Genomic DNA, 20,090 nt, shown 5'->3' with positions numbered 1-20,090 from the left:
GTAGACTTGTGGTGAGATATCATGAAGTTTGATGTGAGTTCTTTTATTACTTCATTTATAAAATGAGTTCCATTGTCACTCACAAGTTCAAAGGGACATCCAAAACGTGTGATAATGTTCTCAAAGAGGAACTTAGCTGTTGTTTTTGCATCCGCCTTTCGTGTTGCTTTTGCTTCAGTCCATTTGGTTACATAGTCGGTAGCTACAATGATATATCGTGATTGCGTGTTACGTGCAGCCGGACTAATCGGTCCTACAAAGTCTAAGCCCCACTTTTCAAATGGTTGGGTTACCTTGATGGGATGTAGAGCCATCCTATCACTTCTTTGTGGCTTCTTGAAGCGTTGGCATTCATCACATCCCTTTGCAAAAAGTGATGCATCCTTAAACAGAGTGGGCCACCAATAGCCTGACTGTAAGATCTTTCGGGCAGTCAAATTTCCTGAAAAGTGACCACCAGCTACGCCCATGTGTGCCTCTTGTAGAATATATAAATACTCATCCTTGCGGGCACAACGTCTAAGAACATCATCTTTTCCTCTCTTATAGAGAGTTCCCGCCAGTAAGCAATAGGGTTTGCATTCCTTGATTAATTTTCGAGCTATATCTTTTCGCAGCTCTTTGGGTGGAAAACCATTAACTAAGAAGTTAACAATCTTTTCACTCCATTCAGGCATTGTCTCAACAATGATCAAAGGAGTATCAGGAAATTCATCATCAACCCCCGTAGGAGCTTCGCCATTAGGGATACGAGATAAATGATTCGCCATGACATGTTTTCTCCCAGGCCTCACAACAACAGTAAAGTCAAACTCAAGAAGAATTAACAACCATCGTGTAATTCGACCTGTGGAACACGGCTTGTTTACCAAATATAGCAATGCCCGCACCACCGTAAAGGACCCCCTTTACAGTTAATCCTTTAGTAGTGATTGGTAGAGTAGCATTAGATTCATCACCTTCAAAGTATTGCCCCAACTTGTTAACAGGTATTTCAATTACAGATTCATTTCCCGCTAGGTCAGATGGTGGTGCTAAATGTTCCTCATAATTCATCACCGAGTCAGGTTTGTTCATGTGTGAAAACTGTGGTAATCCGGCCTGTAATTCTCCATTGAGAAGCGCTCGCAGTGCTAGGAATAATTTTGGATCTCCGTATAACTTAGATATGATAGTCATACGTGTTTCTGAGGACATGAAATCCATCAGCTTGGCAACATTTAATGGCATCTTGTGGGACGTAGGACCCTGACAAGAGAATGGTGAAGATGGAATCTCCACTTTTTCAAGGGGGTCGGGCATTCCCTCATTGAACATTCTCTCTAGTAGGAAAGGTGTGTGTCCACTTTCAGATGTCCTACCCTCACTCTCTTCCCGAATGATACTGGGTATAGCTAACGGCTTGTAGTTCTTGTGAGGTTGAACTTGTGTGGGAAACACTGTGTCCGACATGTGGATATGTTTGGGTTCAGGTTCTAATTTTCATTGAGTTTCTTCCACCAAACCCCTCAGTTGTTGGACTCGTTCAATTTCCACTGTTGGGTTTGGATAGGTTCCAATATTTCTCTTGCAATCCTCATTTTTTGTCTCTCATGGCTTATCTTGGTGGTTCGCAACTGGGTGGTTTAACTTTGAATACTCTTTTGGTGTTCGTCGTAATTCCCTCTCGTGATCCTCCTCACTGGCTTTTTCCTTTGTAGTAACAGTTTTGGTCTCTGTGGTCTCTATCGAATCTGAGTCATCCTCAGGGTCATTCATATACACGGGATCCTCTCCTGTCCCTATGTTAGTCTTTGAACTAGGTTTTGAGCTAGAAGCATTAAGGGATTTCTTTCTTCGTGTTTTCTTCTTTCTCGCTCGGCCAATGGATGCAACATCTCTCTCTTCGAGGATGTAATTTTGCTTTTGGAGCATTGACCGTGTGAGTGCATTCACTGGTGCTATGTTTATAGTTGGTGGTGTCTCATCAACAATCTCTATTAAGTTCAATGTTGTGATTTTCGGCGCGTTTGGATTGTTAGGACACTGTGCGATCAAATGATCTATGCCACAACAATTACAAGTGAATATTGGCATTGCCAATGCACTCCCTTGACTTGTTTGCATTAGTGCAACATTCTTTTGCATTCTAATGGGGCACTCAGCTACTCAATGTGGTCCACCACATTCGTAGCACTGAAGAGGTGGTCTCCTGGCAAAACTATTAATGTTTTGGCCTCTTGCTGCTAGCGTAATAGCTTGATATACCGGTTTGATTTGTCCCCAATGGTCTTCCATATAGTACATGGGACACTCCTCAAGCATGTCGACTCCATAGGTGATACTAGAGTCTATGTCCTCTTCGCAATCTACATAAGTACTAGATGACTCGCAACCTATTTGGTTCATAGGTGTAACTCTTGGATGAGGGGGTTGCGTTCCTAGCACTAGAGGTGGCAACGGTGTGGTTTGGACCACATTTTGGGTTCCAGGGACCATGTGCTGTAATGGCAACTGTTGCTCCATGGGTGGGGTAGGCATCAATGCAGGAACTCGAGGTGAGTCTGCCCAAGCTATAGGCGGTCTATTTTCCATGATGCGTTTAAGCATTAGGCAATCCTTCGCTTGATGGCCATACCTACCACACGCGTTACAAGTCCCGTTAAAATTTACTCTAAAAGTAGGGCATTCACTCGTAGTATGCGGGCCCAAGCAGATTGAGCACCATTGCTGCTCCCTTCTTGGATACATATGAGTGTTTTGTGGAGCACGATTACGCCTAAGGCTTTCTTGGATGGACTTGGTGAGATCTGCCAAAGTCATCTCAGATATCACTTGCTCTTTCACGATTGGCTTTATCTTCATTGGCTCATGCCCTAACGCTTGCGAGCTACTAGACTTCGGCTCGGCAGACACTCTTTCTCCTGCAATCATTAAATTATCCTCCAATTGGATTGCATTCATGGTGACTGCTTCCCAAGTAGTGATACCTCTAATGACTAGGCCATTATAGATACTTTCATGTCGTAGTCCCCTAATGAATCTATCGAGCAATTGGTTGTTGTTGAATCGCTTGTTTGGATTGCATCGAGAATTCAAATTCTTTAGGCGACTAATGAAGTCTCTCACGGATTCACCTTCTTCTCGTTGGGCTTTCTGGAGCTGAGAGGCTACACCCCAAAGTACTCCCTCTCATATGTGCTCTTTCAAGAACAATCTCCTAAGAGTAGAGTAGATCGTTTTTTCTTCTACTCTTAAGGTTCTATACCAATCTCCAGCCTTTCCGCTTAGGGTCAAACTCAAAGCCTTACACTTATGTAGCTCATTGTGCTCTTCCAAGGAATCGCACACATGTTCAAAGACTTCCATATGCTTTCTAGCATCTCCGTCTCCACTGAATTTCTGTGTGAGCTTAGCTACTTGAACTGCCTTGCTCCTAGGCTCTCTATCAGGTGCACTACACATGTTTTCCGCAATAGAGTGACCGATAGTTTGAGCAAATGCTGCCAAATCTCCTATTTGAGCAGGTATAATGGGTGTATGTGCTCCTGAAACCACATGTGAGATGGGAGTTTACCTTGGCCTTGGCATACGCGCGGCTCTTGGGTCCCATATTTCGTATGGTGGTGTACCAGACGGTGGTCCAAAGTTTACAGGAGTGGCCCTAGGCATAGGGGGTGCCTGATATGGCATGTTATTATTAAATGGCATGGCTCCACTTGTATAAGAGCTTGGATAATGCCATTGTGGATTGTAAGCTCTTGGAATAATCGGAGGTGTAGGAGCTACATGAGGCTGAGGTACGACAGGTGCACATGATTGATACATACATGTAGGTATAGTTGGGGGCACTGTGCTACTAGGCATCGACACAGTATTAACAAATGAACTCCATGGTGTACTTCTTGTCATGCTCACCACTGGGATATGCATGGTAGCCGTAGTGTCATTAAGAGAAAGATGAGCTAGATCTGGGAAGGTAAAGCTGCCACTTGTGGGCTCAGATTGTACTGAGGCTCCTGGCGAAACAACATATGGAGGATCAATGGGGCTTACTGAGGGAGTCTCCATTTGTGATAGGGTTGGTTGGTTGGCCTTTCCCGTATCCAAGAATCTCATTAGGCCTGTTGAAGGCATGTTGATCCCTGTGTTCTGTCTTTCTAACTCGACAATCCTATGGAGGACATCACAGACTTTCTGTTGTTGCTCATCTATGCTAGTAGCACCCGATGTGGATTGTAGAACATCTAACCAACCCACATGATAGGTGTGTCCTGTGTACCGATCAGTTAAAGCTTCTGCTTGTAGGTCATACTCCCAATTTTCGTTTAGGAATATCCCATCTAGGCCTGGCGTGCTGGAGGTTTCCCTCAAGGTGGAAGCATTATTGCTCCCCATCGCTTGCCCCTCCGTGACTACTACCTTGGGAGCACTCGGTTGCTCGGCTGGCATGATTGTTGTCATAGGAGCCTTTGCTTTGAGGGCTCGACTTTGTTCTAGCCTTCGTAGGTTCTCAATTTCCCTCTCCCTTGTTGCTTGCATATAGCGTTCGATCTCTTGCACTTCGGTAAGACTCCTACCATCGGGTAGTAGAACCTCAGAGGGAGATAGTCCTAAAGGATCAGGAGGTGCAGTGGATGGAACATTCACATGCACACTCTCAAGAAGCATAGGGTCTATTTTAGGCATGAATGACGAATTTACTTCCCCACTCCCTTCATTTATTTCATTAACCGCATGTTCGGAGTGAGTAGCTCTACTAAGGGTCTCTTTTAAGCGGCTAAACACGCTGGACCCGGGCCGTGGGCCCATGGCATGCATGTCTTGACTTGAACTATCAGGGTTTGGTGTAGGATGCCCCTCCATGACTTCGTAGTCAGAGGAAGAATCACTAGACGCGATATGAGGATCTTGGTTCGCGCTACCTTGAGTCCCGGTCGAAGGTCCAGAACCTAGGGTGGAGGAATAATGGGTGCCCGCGTAAATGGAGGCACTACCAATATGCTCGTGCTCTAACACTCGTCCAGAGTGTAGGTACATGTGACCTCCACACTCTAAACGTGTTGGTGAGTGCCCGTGAAGGCCGCTCACTTAGTTTTTTTTCTTTTTGGTGTTTATAACCCAAGTTTTTCGTTATTCTTGGTTATTTTTTGTAACCAAGCCACAAAATATGGCGTGTAATAGCTCAAGATGAGCGTTTTGGCTAAAGGAACGTGCCGTGCTTTACAGCTCCCTATTCGGCTACGTGAAGCCCTCAAAATCCTAAAAATAGTCTTTATAGTCCTCGAAATCCTAAAAATAGTTTTTAAATATAAAAAGGTGTATAAACTATATTTTAAAACTGAGGACTGAGGTCTGGGTTTGAGCTTGGGCTTGGGGAATGATCCCCAGCCTGATCCTTCTTTTAATTTTTTAAATTTTTTTGAAAAAGTCACCGTGGCCGTGCTGCGCACGCATGCACACACACACTTAACCTACACCTAACTTATCTACTTACAGCTAATAGAGATACTGCCACACACACTCTAACAATGTTTACACAGTACTACAATAGCTAATAGATCTACAAAACTAACCTTACAGAACTAACATTCCATAGCTAATACCTTAATTCTAACAATACATTGCAAAAAAATTGTAACTCCTTCTTTACAGAAAACAAAAAAGACAGTACAGTGTAACAAAAATCTTCTCCACACAACCACACACCTTCCTTCTTCACAAATCCTTCAATTGAAATTGCATCACAAGAAAGCGTAAGGTGCTTAACCGAGCTTAGTGTAGGGCATTTCCCCGGCAACGGCACCAAAAATGTGCGCTCCTTGCCGCACTGTCGAAGCAACGGACTTGCCTAACACTGTGTGCGAGCCACAGACGACTCCAAGCACACAACTAGCTTAACTAGTAAGCTCAAAGAAAGCGATGGTGTGTCACTCACCGCTCTACGCTTGCTTCGTGGAGTATTCCTCGCCGCGAAGAAGAAGGAGCCGCCGCTTCTCCGCGCTCAACCGCTTCGCCGTCGCCGTGCCGTCGTCGCAATGCTCGATCGCACACACACACACACACACTCTCTCTCTCTCTCTCACATACACACACACACAAGGAGGTGAAGAAGAAGAAGATGGATATGGAGATGGAGCAAGAGCACTCTTCTATTGCACAAATGAGAGAATAAGTGAATTTTAGGTTTAGTTGGCTTTTATATGAGCTCACCCATTCACACTTGGGCGCCCATGCTTAGCCAACTAATCCCTTGAATGTCCCAGTTAGAGTGCGCCTCTCATCGGCGTTCACTCTTACCCTTTTCCTATTGGTTCGACAAGCCCGGTACCTGACTCTACCAAATACATAATACACGTCCGTCGTAGGTGATGGGATGTCCGTGAGCCGTGAGGGTTAACACTTTGCGTTTTTGCTCCTTTCTTGCTCTTGTCTAAGCTGCTCTCTTGTTTGATTCAATTTAGTTTCCAAAGCAGCTTTCTCATGCAGCCTCTTCACGTTCATGTTGTCCCTTTTGGCTTTCCACGATTTTCTTCCTGTTCTCACCGATATGTTGTTAATTTCTGTTTGAACAGGCAATGTGGCTTCCTCCTCAACGATTGCGTTTTTGTCAGCTTCTTGAGCTTGAGCTCTAGTCATTACCTTTAAAGGAATTGCAGACTCTACCTGTGATTTGCTTGAGGAAGGCATCACACCTACAATGTTCATTGTTGCTTTCCCTTTGTAGTCTAAATTTTTAGCACAGTGTTGGCATAGATGGTCTGTCCCACAGCCGTCATAGAACACAAATAATTCTATTTGTGGACCCTTGTTTGGACAACTTAGTGCCCAAGGATCACCTCCACACTCATAGCATGGGAACTTCTTGTTTCATAGCTGGTGATCCAGCAAATGGTTGTTCTTTCTTGGTAAGAATGTTCTTTGAACCATACTCCTGATTGGCTATGAACATGAGCATATTCGTATCCATGGAGTACTTGTTTTTTACGGGTTGTCGCCCATATGCTGGTTGAGAATAGTTGACTATCACTCTACCATCGTTCAGAAGATACTGTTGTTGCCCTAGCATACATTGCAATTTTGGTTGAGTGTTACACTATGGAGTGGAGTGATCCCCTCCACAAGTATTACATCTTCTCAATTGAGGTTGTCGTACATTTAGGTTCTGTTTGTAGCCTTGGTTTATTCTTCTAATCACCCCCTTGACCACTTGATCAATGATTGGTTCCCAAGGAGTTTGAACATCTCTCTTTGTTGTTGATTCGCTCTTTGGAGATGAGGCACTACTAGTCGCGTTGTCTGTATCTTCAGTCACCTCTCCGTAGGCCTTACAATTGTCAACTAGATAAAGAGCTTCTCTAGTGACATGCTCAAACGTTGTGCATCCTTTTAGATGTAGGTCTTTTTTTAGCGTCTCATTTCTTAAGCCCTCTATGAAGAGAACTAATAATCTCTCATCTTGCAGTATCTCTCTCACAGGACACCTCTCTATGTATTGTTTGAAGCGAAGCAAAGCTTCCTTCACTCTTTTGTTTGTTTTTTGTTTGAATGCATAGATGTGTGACACCGTGTTATGTTTGATTCCCCTTTTTTAGAACTCCTCCATAAATTCTTGCAAGAGTTGTGCTATGTTGGGAAAATCATATGTATTCAATGGTTGTAACCAAGTCAAGGTTGTTCCTTCCAATGTGAACCCAAATCCCTCATACTGAGTATAGAAATCTACAATCTGTTCAGCTCTCAAAACTTGTTTGAAGAGTGAGACATGAGCATATGGATCCCCTGACCCATTGTATTTTGTCTTGACACATTGAGCCACTTGATATGGTCTTAATCATTGTGGTTCATTCATCAATCTAACCAATTTTTGGTCTCTTGGAAAGACGTCTCTCATTCTCTCCTCTAGTCTTGGAGAGAATCCTGGTGGAGTCCTTTCTTTTACGTGTTCTAGCATTGTTTTTGCCTGAAAGTAAGTAGAGATCGGAGTACCCTTCTATGTGTATCGTTGTAAGTCAATCGGATCAACAAGTATATACTCTCTACTATACTTATCTACCATCAAAACTTGCACTCCGTGTGCATATGTATATGTGAAGGCATAGAGGTTCTTATGGGTGGTCAACTCTCTGGCATTGGGTTCTACACACCTGTAGAAGATATATGGATCCTCGTTTGTGAATCTATATATGCCCTCATGAGAGTAATTTGTAAGCACTCTCATGGATTCATTGGATTTGATGAATCTCACGTTCGGTTTGTTGATCAAAGGATGCCTCTCCTCTATGTATTCTCCCAATCCCACTGTTGTCGGCATTGTAGCGTTTGTTGCGTTTTTCATGTCTCTGAGTGGAGTGTAAAACCGTGGTGGTGGATTATTTGTCATGGTAAGGCTCACTCAAATCTCTCAAGATAGTACTTGACAAGCCCAACGTGGCTTAGTGCAGCTTATCCCTTTTTGCCCCTGGTAAGGTCTCTCAAAAGTCAGAATTTGCGACTTTTTGGCCTCTGGAAACTGGTCTTGGGATACCCTAAAGGTTTGGATTTAGGAAACCTAGAAAAATTCAGCTCTAAAACCAAAAACTCCTATTGCCTGCAAGATTTCTTCCTAGCTATACCTGACTCAATTTGGAGTTGTCTATCAAAAGTTAGAGCTGTTTTAGTGAACTGTACTTGAAGCACTCAAAACAATAACTTGGCACACACCTTCCCCTTGGTCCACTGATCACTGCTATGTGGTTTTTGTGTGATTTGGATCACTTTAGGTCAAGCAAAAGCCAATTCACAGCTCCATTTTAGGGTTTTTATCTTGAATTATTTTTGGCTCTTTTCACCCATTTTTTGAACTTTTTTGACAAAATTACGTTGGGGACTTTTGTTCACAATGGTCTCTGCTAGGCAAGAAAAGTTTTTGTCCAAAAATTTCTCAGGGGTACATGGATCACGATCCATGTTCCACCACTTTAGTGAATTTTTGGTGTGCTGATAGCTTGTGATGTCTGTAGCTTGCTCCATAAATCTTTTTTGATTTGAATTAGTTTTGCCCTACCAAAACTGACTTCTACAGCCTGCTGTGACAATTTTGACAATGTTTTGTTTTTGGCTCTTTTGACCACTTTTTATAACTTTTTTGCATTTGGTTCTTTTGGAAAAGTTGTTTGTCTATATGTCTCAGCTACCTACTGCTCAAATCTCAGCCAAAAAAATTTCAAAATTTTTTCATGAGATACATGGATCACAATCCATGTTTGGAAGCCAATCTGACATTTCTTGGTACCATCAGAATCAGTATGTTTACTAGATGCTATGGTATCAAAAGTTTTGGATTTCGACTAGTTTTTGTCATTCAAAAGCAAGTTCTTGTGTCTGTCCTGCAGTTTTTGGCTATCTGGCAGAATTTTGGTGTTTTGATCAACTTTTTTCAAATTTTTGCTATGGCCCCTTTTGGCGAAGTTGTTCCAAATGATATCAGGGATGTACTTGTCAAATATCAGTCCCAAATGGCAAAAGGTACATGGATCGCGATCCATGTTTGGCATCATTTTTTCATGAATTTTCTTTTTCAGGTTCTTTACTCCCTGTAGAAGCCAAATCTCACCCCTTTTTGGATTTGGATCCCAAAATGTTGAAAAAGCCCAAATTTTGTGTCTACAATGCATGTTTTGTTGTTTTCCCTAATAGTCAATTTTGATGTGATTTTTGAGTTTTTATTTCAAGAAAACTTGATCAAAGAAATATCCCGTTGATGCACAATGTCACTGATCACTTTTTTGCAAAATTGGTCTCTGGGGTACATGGATCGAGATCCATGTTCCTTCACAAATTCTAGCCAAACTTCTCAGATTGCTTCTAGAGAGTATGTTGATGCCCTTGATCCACAAATTTTTGAATTTGGATCACTTTTGAGGTCTCTACCATTAAATTTTCAAATTTTCAGAGTTATGGTCATTTCCGCCAAATATGGTTTTCACCCTTTTTTCCCTCAATCGTTTAGCCCAAATTTGATGGTGGTAGTTTCTACTTATTCTACTCCTAAGTACTGAAACATGAAACAAAAACAAACTGAACGATACAAAATAAAGTCGAAACAAAAAACAAAATAGCACTCTGAAAACATAAAGAAAATCGAAGAATGAAATGCTTTTGGCTATCTCAGTCACAACCCTCTTTACTTTTCAAGAATAGATCTACCAAGTCCTCAACTTCTAGACTCTATCAAGTACAAAACCCCGTGTCTGCTTCACTTCTAAGGTGTAAATGGAATGAAAGACAAATATTCAAAAAAGAACGCTCTAAATATGCACTAGGTCACTCACCATCTAAGGATCATATTTCCGTCAACAGCACCAATGTTAGCGGGTCACCGCGACGGACATCTGCAGCATAGCTTTTTGGTACTAACATAATGTCAATACTCAGGGAAATGAATCGGATGGGGCACGGGGACTCTTTGAGATCGTCAATCTCAAGAAGTGAACCTGAACAAGCAAACACAACAACTCTACAAGCAAACCAACACTCAAAGATTGGGGAAATCTGCCTATGTCCTTTCTCACAGCTCTAGGTCACCACGCCATTTCGGCACTCGAACGAACTCGAATGCAACTAAACTTTAGGAGGAGGTCTAAGACACCTAGGGGCACTATCTTACCAAGTTTGGTTGCAATTCTCCAAGGTATCAAAATCACGATCCATCATGAAAAAGGTCCTGAAAACTGCAACAGAACTGTCCGGAAAGGTCTCCCTATGGTCTAGGAACACTCTCCTATGGTCAAAACGACTATAAATAATGATTTAAGCACTCAAATCTGCAATTAAGGCTCACAGATGCGTAATCGCGAACCACAACAAAACTGACAATGCTTACACTTGAATGAAAGAGCAAAGAGAGAGGAACACAATGCAAGTTTCAAAACTAAAAACGGATTACCCAATCGTTAGAAAAGCTGATTACAGGTTGGAGGAGCTCGTAGCTTGAGCGTACATACAACAAAGCTCTCTTCTTCTTCTAAAGATAAGCGTCTCCCTTCACATTGAAGTTATTGACCTTTATACCTAGGGCATTCTAAATGGCCAGTGGTCGGCTCACATGGACCTTTACAATTGTCATGACAGAAATACAACTCGGGGAGTTGACCTGCTACTCTAGAATTAGGATTACATAAAGTATCACTACACTAGCTCTCAGAAAATTAATAGAGTACAAAATGTGGTGTCCGGCTACGTGTTCGGACCAATTGGGCGCCCATTCAATCTGTCGTCAAATAGTTTTGACTTGACTCAGAGGCTTAAAACAAGCGTTCATTTTAGGCCAAAGGTAAATAATCGTGATTATTTACTTTCAGCTCAAAATTGACCAAGGTTGATACCAGAGACTCTATGCATGATTGCAAACATATTTTGTAAAGGCTCATTGAATTTGGATTATATAACAGAACAAAACCTTGAGAAAAACTAAAATCTATACCGATTGTCGAGAACTTGAGTGTGACTTGGTAAATCTTGTTCAAATTCAGTGAAACTTGACTAAGAGGCTTAGATTGAAGTGTTAAACATGTGTATATGCTCTGTTGACCAAAAAGATGTAAAAATTTACCAGAAGTAAATAATCGCGATATTTATTATTGCCCTTTTTTCAACTTTTTTGACCAACCCAGCATACCATCAGTTTTATCTGTAAAGTGAAGATTTGTAAAATCAGTCTACAGACACAAAACTGTTGATAAATTGAACACAATTGATCCAAACTTGGTGAAACTTGGCTAGGGAGCTTTGGTTGAGTTGCTTAACCAATTGATAACAACATTTTGGCAAAAAGTTACAAAAAAATGCCAGAAGTCAATGATCCCGATTATTTATATCTGCTTCAGAATTGGACATTTTTGCACTTTTGAGTATACCACAAGGTCAAGCATATGAAGTAGACTCCACAAGTCAAATTTGGATCACAAAAGTGAGACTTAAGACAGATTCTCAAAAACTGAGTCTGCGGATACTAAACAGTTGATAACTTGGACAAATCTTGTTCAAACTCAACCAAACTTGTCCAGAGACCACAACAAGGTGATTACTTGGCAAAACAAACCTGAAAAGTGTAAAAACTGAGAAAAGTAAATAATCGCAATTATTTACTATTGAGACCCAGAGATAAGATTTTTGACTTTTGAGCTTGTACAATGACAGAACAACATAATACAAGGCCACTGGTCAAGTTTGGGTTCCATCAGGTCCAAATTGGTCCTTGTTAACTCAGTTTTCAAGTTGCAGATTAGTTCTTTAGCTCTTTGCAAAGGTAAAATTTGAAAGTCTCAAATTGCTGACTCACTTAGCTCAAATTGAATTGATATATATAGACCAATCTCAATAGTTAGCAAAAATTGTACAGACTTTGTGAAAAATTGCTAACTTGGTTAAAACTGACACAAGAATTGAGAGCTTGACAGGGGTTGCATTCAAGTCAAGTGGAAAAGCGGGTAACAACTCAATCCGACGGTAAGTACTCTATCCAGAGCTTAACCAGGCTATATGAACCTTAGATTTGGTCATATACTAGCAAATCAAGGCGTATTTGGAGAGACCGCTAGTAGAGTATCCACCGAAGAGAGTGTGAATCAAGGTGATCACTTGGGCACTATCTTTGAAGAAGTCTCAGACACTTATTAAGACTCAACATCTAAAATGTCTTCCTATTGAACTCATTCACGAACCAAAACGACAGTGCGATATAAGCACATACTCACCTTTTATAAGACTAATGTCCATGGAGCTCAGGTTTACCTGGATCTTAATGAGGAGTATGCCATTCGCATTGATGACCATGAAATAGAGTTTGAAGAGGAAATCAGGGCAAACAAACAAGGAAAAATGTATATGGATAAAAACGGGACTCAATATTTATAAGTTGAAAACCCTAATGTGATAGACAAAAGGGGGTTAGAAGTGAATACCATAATTCCAGATATGACAACAAAAGAAGGTCCACCAACTTTAGAATTTGAGGGACATGATCAAGTTGATTTGAAACCTTTGAAATGGCTTAGCACGGATAATCCTAGGATTGAAGTCTATTGTTGGGAGGATAGGAACGTCAATGATCTTTTATGGACTTCTCATGCCAAATCCGGACAATTAACACCCATGAAGTCATCTATATCTTCAAAATCAGAGACAAGGGTTCATCAGATCTACGAACTTACTTATTTAGGGATTGTTATAACAATAACTTTGTTATGATGAGTCCTGAAGAGGTAGAGCAGACCAAATACCAAGGGTACTCTACAAGAGATTGAATATTGGACCAAGGACCAGAAACTGCTCCAAGAGAGGAACTCCATGAGAGATCTTTTGGGAGCAATGTTAAAAAACTCAAACCTACCTCATCACGAAGAAAATCGGGTGACACTAAAGCCAGTCCAAGGCTACATGAGTCACTCTTTCCAACGGATTGGTTTGAAGGACTCGAGACAGGACCAACTACCAAGAAGAGTTGGAGCCGAACCAAACAGACGTGTCAAACCAGCTGATTTTCAAAAATGGGTCAGAAAAAACAGTGGATTTGGGGATCCATATGACCTCTTAGCTAGCTTCAAGGAACTGCTAAGAGCAGAACACATATTTGATTTCCACACTCAGTTTTAGGGATTTGGAATGACATTGGAAGGAAAAGCATTGACATGGTTCCAAAACATTCCACCAAGGTCAATTATGGATTTAAATACATTAGCTCAAGGATTTGTAGCTGCATGTTTCAAAACTGGGATCAAACATAATACGGTAGCTCAAATCTATAGCTTCAAACAGAAACAAGGTGAGTTTGTTAGGGATTGTACAACTAGAATGAAGCAATACATTGCAAGGTGCCCATAACTAGAAATATATGTAGAAGAAAGATTAGTGTCATTGTTCTAGAAGGATTGTTGAACAAGGAACTTCATGCTATACTGTATAGCAAGAAGCATATGACCCTAGAAGAGTGTGTATCAGATGCTATTGACTTGGGAGACAATTGTGTTATTTTTAATGAAGAAGACGTCACTAAGGATACTCAAAGTGAGAAAACAGCATCCTCAAAAAACCAACACAACTGGGAACAGCTGTTGTAGCATCACTAAGTGCCATAGAAGATATTCTTAAAAGGATGAACGAAATGATGAATAACATGCAAAAAGCACCTATGAGAGTACCAGGGCAAGGGATACCTCAACAGGGACAACCGATTAGGCCACAAAAATGGTGTGCTATTGAGGGTAAATGGGCCAACCATGAGACCAATGAGTGTTATTACCGACCCAAGTACGATGGAAATGTTCAATATGTGCCCATGAGGCCAGAAGGACAACCCATGTATATATATCAACCTAATATGGCCCCAACACAAAGACCACCGATGGGTATGGAAAGACCACAACCAGTGTTGGATCAACAACCTCCATATCGTGGACATAATGCAGTGCCTGTAAAGTACATACATTCAGAAGGAGTCATAGATGAACAAGCACTAGTGACTATTACACCTTATGTGGAGCTTAGTCCATCTACAGTAATGGTAGAAGGAGAGTGGTATAGTTCACGTCCACCTTCAATGGAAGAACCTATGACCTATACTACACTAGAGCTTACATTGATGTACTATATGGCTAATCAAGGTTTTAGACCTCCTATGATAAGACCCATGATTAAGCTAAGGACTCGAAACTCCCATAATCGTGGTGCAGATGATCATTCGAAAAATGAATGCCCAGAACCTGACAAGAACATTAAGCCAGTTGAAGCTTTTTGTACACAATGTTGCAAAAAGGGTGGACACTTCCTTGAAGATTGTTCAAAAAATCCGTTAAACAAAGAAAAAGAATTAGTAAATGTAGTCCAAGTGATACCTAGTAGCTCTTTGGAGAGTGAACCTATTGTTCCAATCAAGGTGATCACTAGAGCCCAGGCTAAGAAAAAGAAACATAACTCCTATGATGAATCGGAGAATATTTAAAATTCCTCTCAAAAGACCAAGAAAAGAAGAAGCCAAAGGTATGAGATGAGAAAACAAAAACATAAGGATGAAATCGAGAGGAAAGCCAAGAAACTATTCCAAGAAAAAGTGAAAGAATCTGGAAGTGAAATCAAAGAAACCAGAATAAAATTTGGAGGATCAATTTTGGTAGACAAAATTTTTGAGCCAATTGATGTAGCCTTGGAAGCTTACCAAGCTAGACTTAAAGCATGCCAAAACATGGAAAAAAAATGGAAAAACTATCCTTCTCCATATATGGAAGCAGCTAAGCTTGAAGCTTATCAAAATTTGGTAAGAATAACTCAAGAGATGCTAGAAAAATAAAAACTCAATCTTGAGAGTCTAGCAAAACCTGAGGAGCTTGTGGTAGAAACCAGTAAAGAGAAATCCAAAGTGGTGGTAGAACCACACCTTGAAACTAAAGAGCCATAACTCATAGTGCTTGACAGTGACTATGCCTTAGATGGAATTCCGTTTGTGGAAGAAGATTGGCCATGATATTTATGGAAAAAAGTAAGGGAGATAAATGATGGGCGCATAACTTTGAAGTTGGCTCCTATAGAGGAAGTTTGGTTAGACAATATATCTCCCAATATGGACAATGATACACAATCCTTGTATGGGGTTTGCGGATCTGAAGCATTAGGAATATCTAAACCGGTGACTCTAAAAACACTACCCTCATACTTAGGAGACAACAAAGATGAATCCATAGTGTGTAAAACCACTCAGATAAAAAGGGTGGAACAGACCCTAGAGGTAGACAACATCCATTCAATCATGTCTACACCCATCCAATGCCCTCTTACCTTGGGAGAACTGTTAAAAATCAGACCACATTTATGGAAGGGATTTACAAAAAACTCTAGAGAAGGTGGGGATAACAGGGCTAATCGCAAAAAATTTGGGAAAATTAAAAGAGATTAGATCCGTCCCATGAACAAAGTCGAAGAATACTATGAAGGGGAAGAAGGAAATACAACCCTTTCAATGAGATATAATGATGTAGAAACCATGGCAATACTAGATAGTGGGGCAAGCATAGCCATAGCCACAAAAGCGATATGGGAATCATGGGGAAAACTAGCCATTAGACAAACTCAAATGAAATTACAATTGGCTGATGGACATATAAAAAAACCCTTAGGAATGCTTGAAAAAGTGATAGTTAGTTCTTGTGGAATTGATTATCAACATACTTTTGCAATAGTGGACTTTGGGAAGAAACTTAATTATGAAATCATCTTGGGAAGGCCCTTCATGTGGCAAGTACAGCTCATCCAGGACTGAGGAAACAATTACTTGTACTTGAAGCAAGTGGGATCAATCACAAGGGTTTATCTAAAAGATCACACTTATAGAGATGTCATGAAAACACCCATTCAAGAATTTGACTCAGTCTTTTCAATTGAATCAAAGGTTCCATCTTGGTTAAACAAGGACACACCTATTTGGATGTGTGGAGCCTCAAAAAATGGGAGTTTAAAATGAGAAGAATGTATCTTAGAAAGGGATTGCACAAATGAAGCGTATATACCAAAACCCTTTCTGGAGCATTTGTTTAAGCCATTTGAGTGGACTCAAATTTTGGCAGCAATGATGTGTGTGTGAATACGTCTATCCAACTCAATTTTGTAATGACGATGGCTATGACATAATTCTCATACAAATGATATCGACCATTCACATTGAAGATAAAGTTCAAGAACCCAAGGACTTACTGAAAGCTCAACAAGTCTTCTTCTCAGACCTCTATTATGATGCTACTGATGAGTTTGGAGAACATTCAGCTACATCTGATGATTCTGGGTCGGAAAAAGAACATGTGAGAGCCCAGTGTTAGCGGGTACGCCGCGACGGACGATGGAGCACAGCGAGAACACAAACCAACAAACTGTGAATCCGAGGACGTAGCTGGGCATGGAGACAATCTCTGGGTTATCAACCCTGAGCTAGACACTAACAACATTCTACAGTCACTAATCCTACCACAACACTATCATAAAGCAAAGAAACAGACAATGCATCCTACAAAACACTACAAGCTCGAAACAGTCTTAAATCATATCGGAATGACTCGAAATCGGAGGGCTAGACTCACAAGGACATATCCTATATGGCCAAACACCAAAACCCTGAAAACCAGAACTGTAAGACCTCTAATCGCTGTCACGATAGGCTCAAAACAGTAATTTCCAAAGTGTCCAGAACTAATCTACGAAGACATCAACACGAAGAGCTTCTCGCCCTGATTCTAACGACTAATTGATCATTCAGAACGGATGTCATTTGAGGTACTTACGATCGAATATAGCTCATAGCAGGCGGGCTCGCGATGTGGTCCTCGGCTTGCATTGCTTGCATCGACTCGGAGAGCTCCTTGACGCTAACACGCTCCTACTCTCAGATCTGCCATGTGATTAGTGTGTGCGACGGTGTGTGTGCGTGAAGGTCACTACCCTGTGCTGCAGAACCCACGACTGTATATTAATTGAGATAACATAATGTGTCAGTTACAAAGCCTTAGGTTTCAGCTTATATACAAAGCCTTCAAATCTAATGTCCGGCCAAATGACCTGAATTGTCCCTAGGCTTCTACGGAGCTTAATTACAAGAAACTGAGTTGGCTTTACTCATTATACAAGCATCTACGGCCAAAATACAAGTGCCGACTTAAAATATGAGGTTCCCGTAAACATTACAAAAGTGGTCGTAATGGCTCAAAATAATAATAACGAGATATTCGATGACGTCCATGAACTCGTATCTTCATGTTGCAGCATCCATCTTCATCTTCATTACTTCATCACCATCTTCATGTGGAATCTTTACAAAATCTTTGAGGAATCTTAATGGAAACTTTGTTTAAAGGGCGTCCTTTCAACACTCTCCCCCTCCGAATACTTGTCGTCCCCGATAAGACCCTATGTCGTTGCTGGCCTTGACGAGTTCTTGATGTCTTGGTGTTGGTTGAAGTTGTTGTGGTAGCCCTTCTGCAGTTGGTTGCTTTGTGTGATGTTAAAGTTGCCTTGAAGTTGTACCTGTAGTGTATCTGAAGCCTGGAACTCTCCCCCTCCGATTGTTTGTTGTATCTTGAATTGCATGAGGTTGTATCGACTTGTTGGTGCAGCAGTTTGTTAGCATTGTAGCTCTAGTTTGCTTTTCCTGTGGTTGTTATCTAGCAGTTGTACCTGTAAGTTGACTTGAAGCTTTGTCAAGCTGTTTTTTTGCCTCTCCCTTTTGACTTGTCAGTAGATTTGCAATTAGTAGTGTGGGGATATCGTGGTTCTTCTTGTTTTTGTTGTTATAAAGAATAAAAGAGTAAAAGTAAAATGTAGCGTATATACAAAATGAAGGTCTTGGATACCTGGATAAGACTAAAGGGAGAAACCCAGTGGGAAAAAATGTCTTTAGTCATAATTAAATGCGAGGCTATATGTACTTAGGTTCTGATGTTATAGAGTTATGCTGAGTTAAAGTACATATGGCCATATGGCTACTAGTATGGGCTTGATATACATGGATAAGTGTTAGTAGCTTGAAGTCAGAGTCATTGTTGTTGAGCAAAGGCTCATAAAACCTGTTTCCACTTGGTCATGGTCATTTGTTTGTGTAAGTGCATGGGTAGAATAAAAAAGAGTGCCTAATGCATATGTCCAATGATGGGACATCTATATGCTTGCACAGAGTTATGCATGTTAAACAAGATGCGGTGCAAGAGAAGAGTATTGATGGGTTCTTCATGGAGTTACTGTAGCGAGCAAAACATATAGCATGAGTACTTCAAAAGCTTTCACTACTCACAAGAAGGGTTTTTGCTGTTGAGGTTTCTCCACTCTTCCTCATTGTGTCAAGTGCATGAGTGTTTTTGTTTTGGACTACTCTGCCTTCTCCACCTTATATATTATATGGACTTTGACTCTTATGCTCACCTCTTCCAGCATGAGCAACATGACTTTATGTATGCTCAACTCTCCAGCTTGAGCTTATACCTATTAGCTAGACTCATAGACCACAGAAAAATATTAACTTGAAGCTTGGGTCTGACACTTTGCTCATTTAGTGGCTTAGATGGCCGACTCTAGACTCTTATGCCATGTAAGTTTAATGGCGACTTGGACTTACCTGATCGCGGCCTGAAATCCAATTCCATATGCTTTTGATGTTTAGGACTTTCTCGTTAGTTTCTGTTTGAGATGCCATGTTGTCCAATACATTGGCATATATCTGCTCTTCACTCCTTGGTAGCAAATTGTGGTCGCTTGATGAGACAGGTATTGATGTTGAAGCAATGGTTGATGAAGTCTTCTTCTTCCAGATAGTGTTCTTCAAAACTGTGACCTCCGCATTTACCGTTGCTTTCTTTTTGTTGTTAAGAGGCTGTAAAGGAGTTGTTTATCTTTCTTGTTGTTGTGCCTCAATCGCGGATTTTGGAACCCACATTGTTCTTGGGCCTGGTGTGATCTCCTTTGCCACTTGCTTTGTTTCTTCTTTGACTTGATGGTACCTTGTCTTTAATTTCCAAATATGGCTGTTACTTTTGTAAAATCCTTGCTCTTGTATTAATTGACGAGGGATCCATCTATAGGTTGTAGTACTCTTGGGTGTAGCGGGTGGCTGTTCTTGATTTCTTGATGTTTCTTGCTTTTCCTAGGTGATTCCTTGATAAGGTACTAACTTAGGTAACCATATTTGAAAGTTACCCTCATAGAATCCTTGTGCTTCGAGTAACTCGACTAGAATGAATCTTTGGACTTGCTTGGAGGTGATCTTCACTTGACTTTGTTGGGTAGTCTGGTAGAATTCTGATTTCATTACCCAGACTTGTCGTATGGTTTGTCCAGTGGAAGACCTTCTCTTTTGATTTTTGTACCTGTCCTTTCTCTTGGTTGAGTTATGTGATTGACGTTGACGGCTTTGTTGATTCCTGACTAAGTGGTTTTCATGGGATGGATATCGCCAGGCTGTTATCTTGGGCTTGTTGACCTAAACATTTGAATTTCCTTTCTTGTAGCCTTGTGCAATAATTGACTCGCTTGATGTGATCCATCCTGTTACCTTTTCTTGTTGAGGTTGTTCCTATGATTGTATCCAAATTGGATCATTAACT

This window comes from Adiantum capillus-veneris, chromosome 4, assembly GCF_014529385.1.
Source record: "Adiantum capillus-veneris isolate H3 chromosome 4, ASM1452938v2, whole genome shotgun sequence".
Classification (NCBI taxonomy): Eukaryota; Viridiplantae; Streptophyta; class Polypodiopsida; order Polypodiales; family Pteridaceae; genus Adiantum; species Adiantum capillus-veneris.
Note: the sequence above shows the minus strand (reverse complement) of the source record.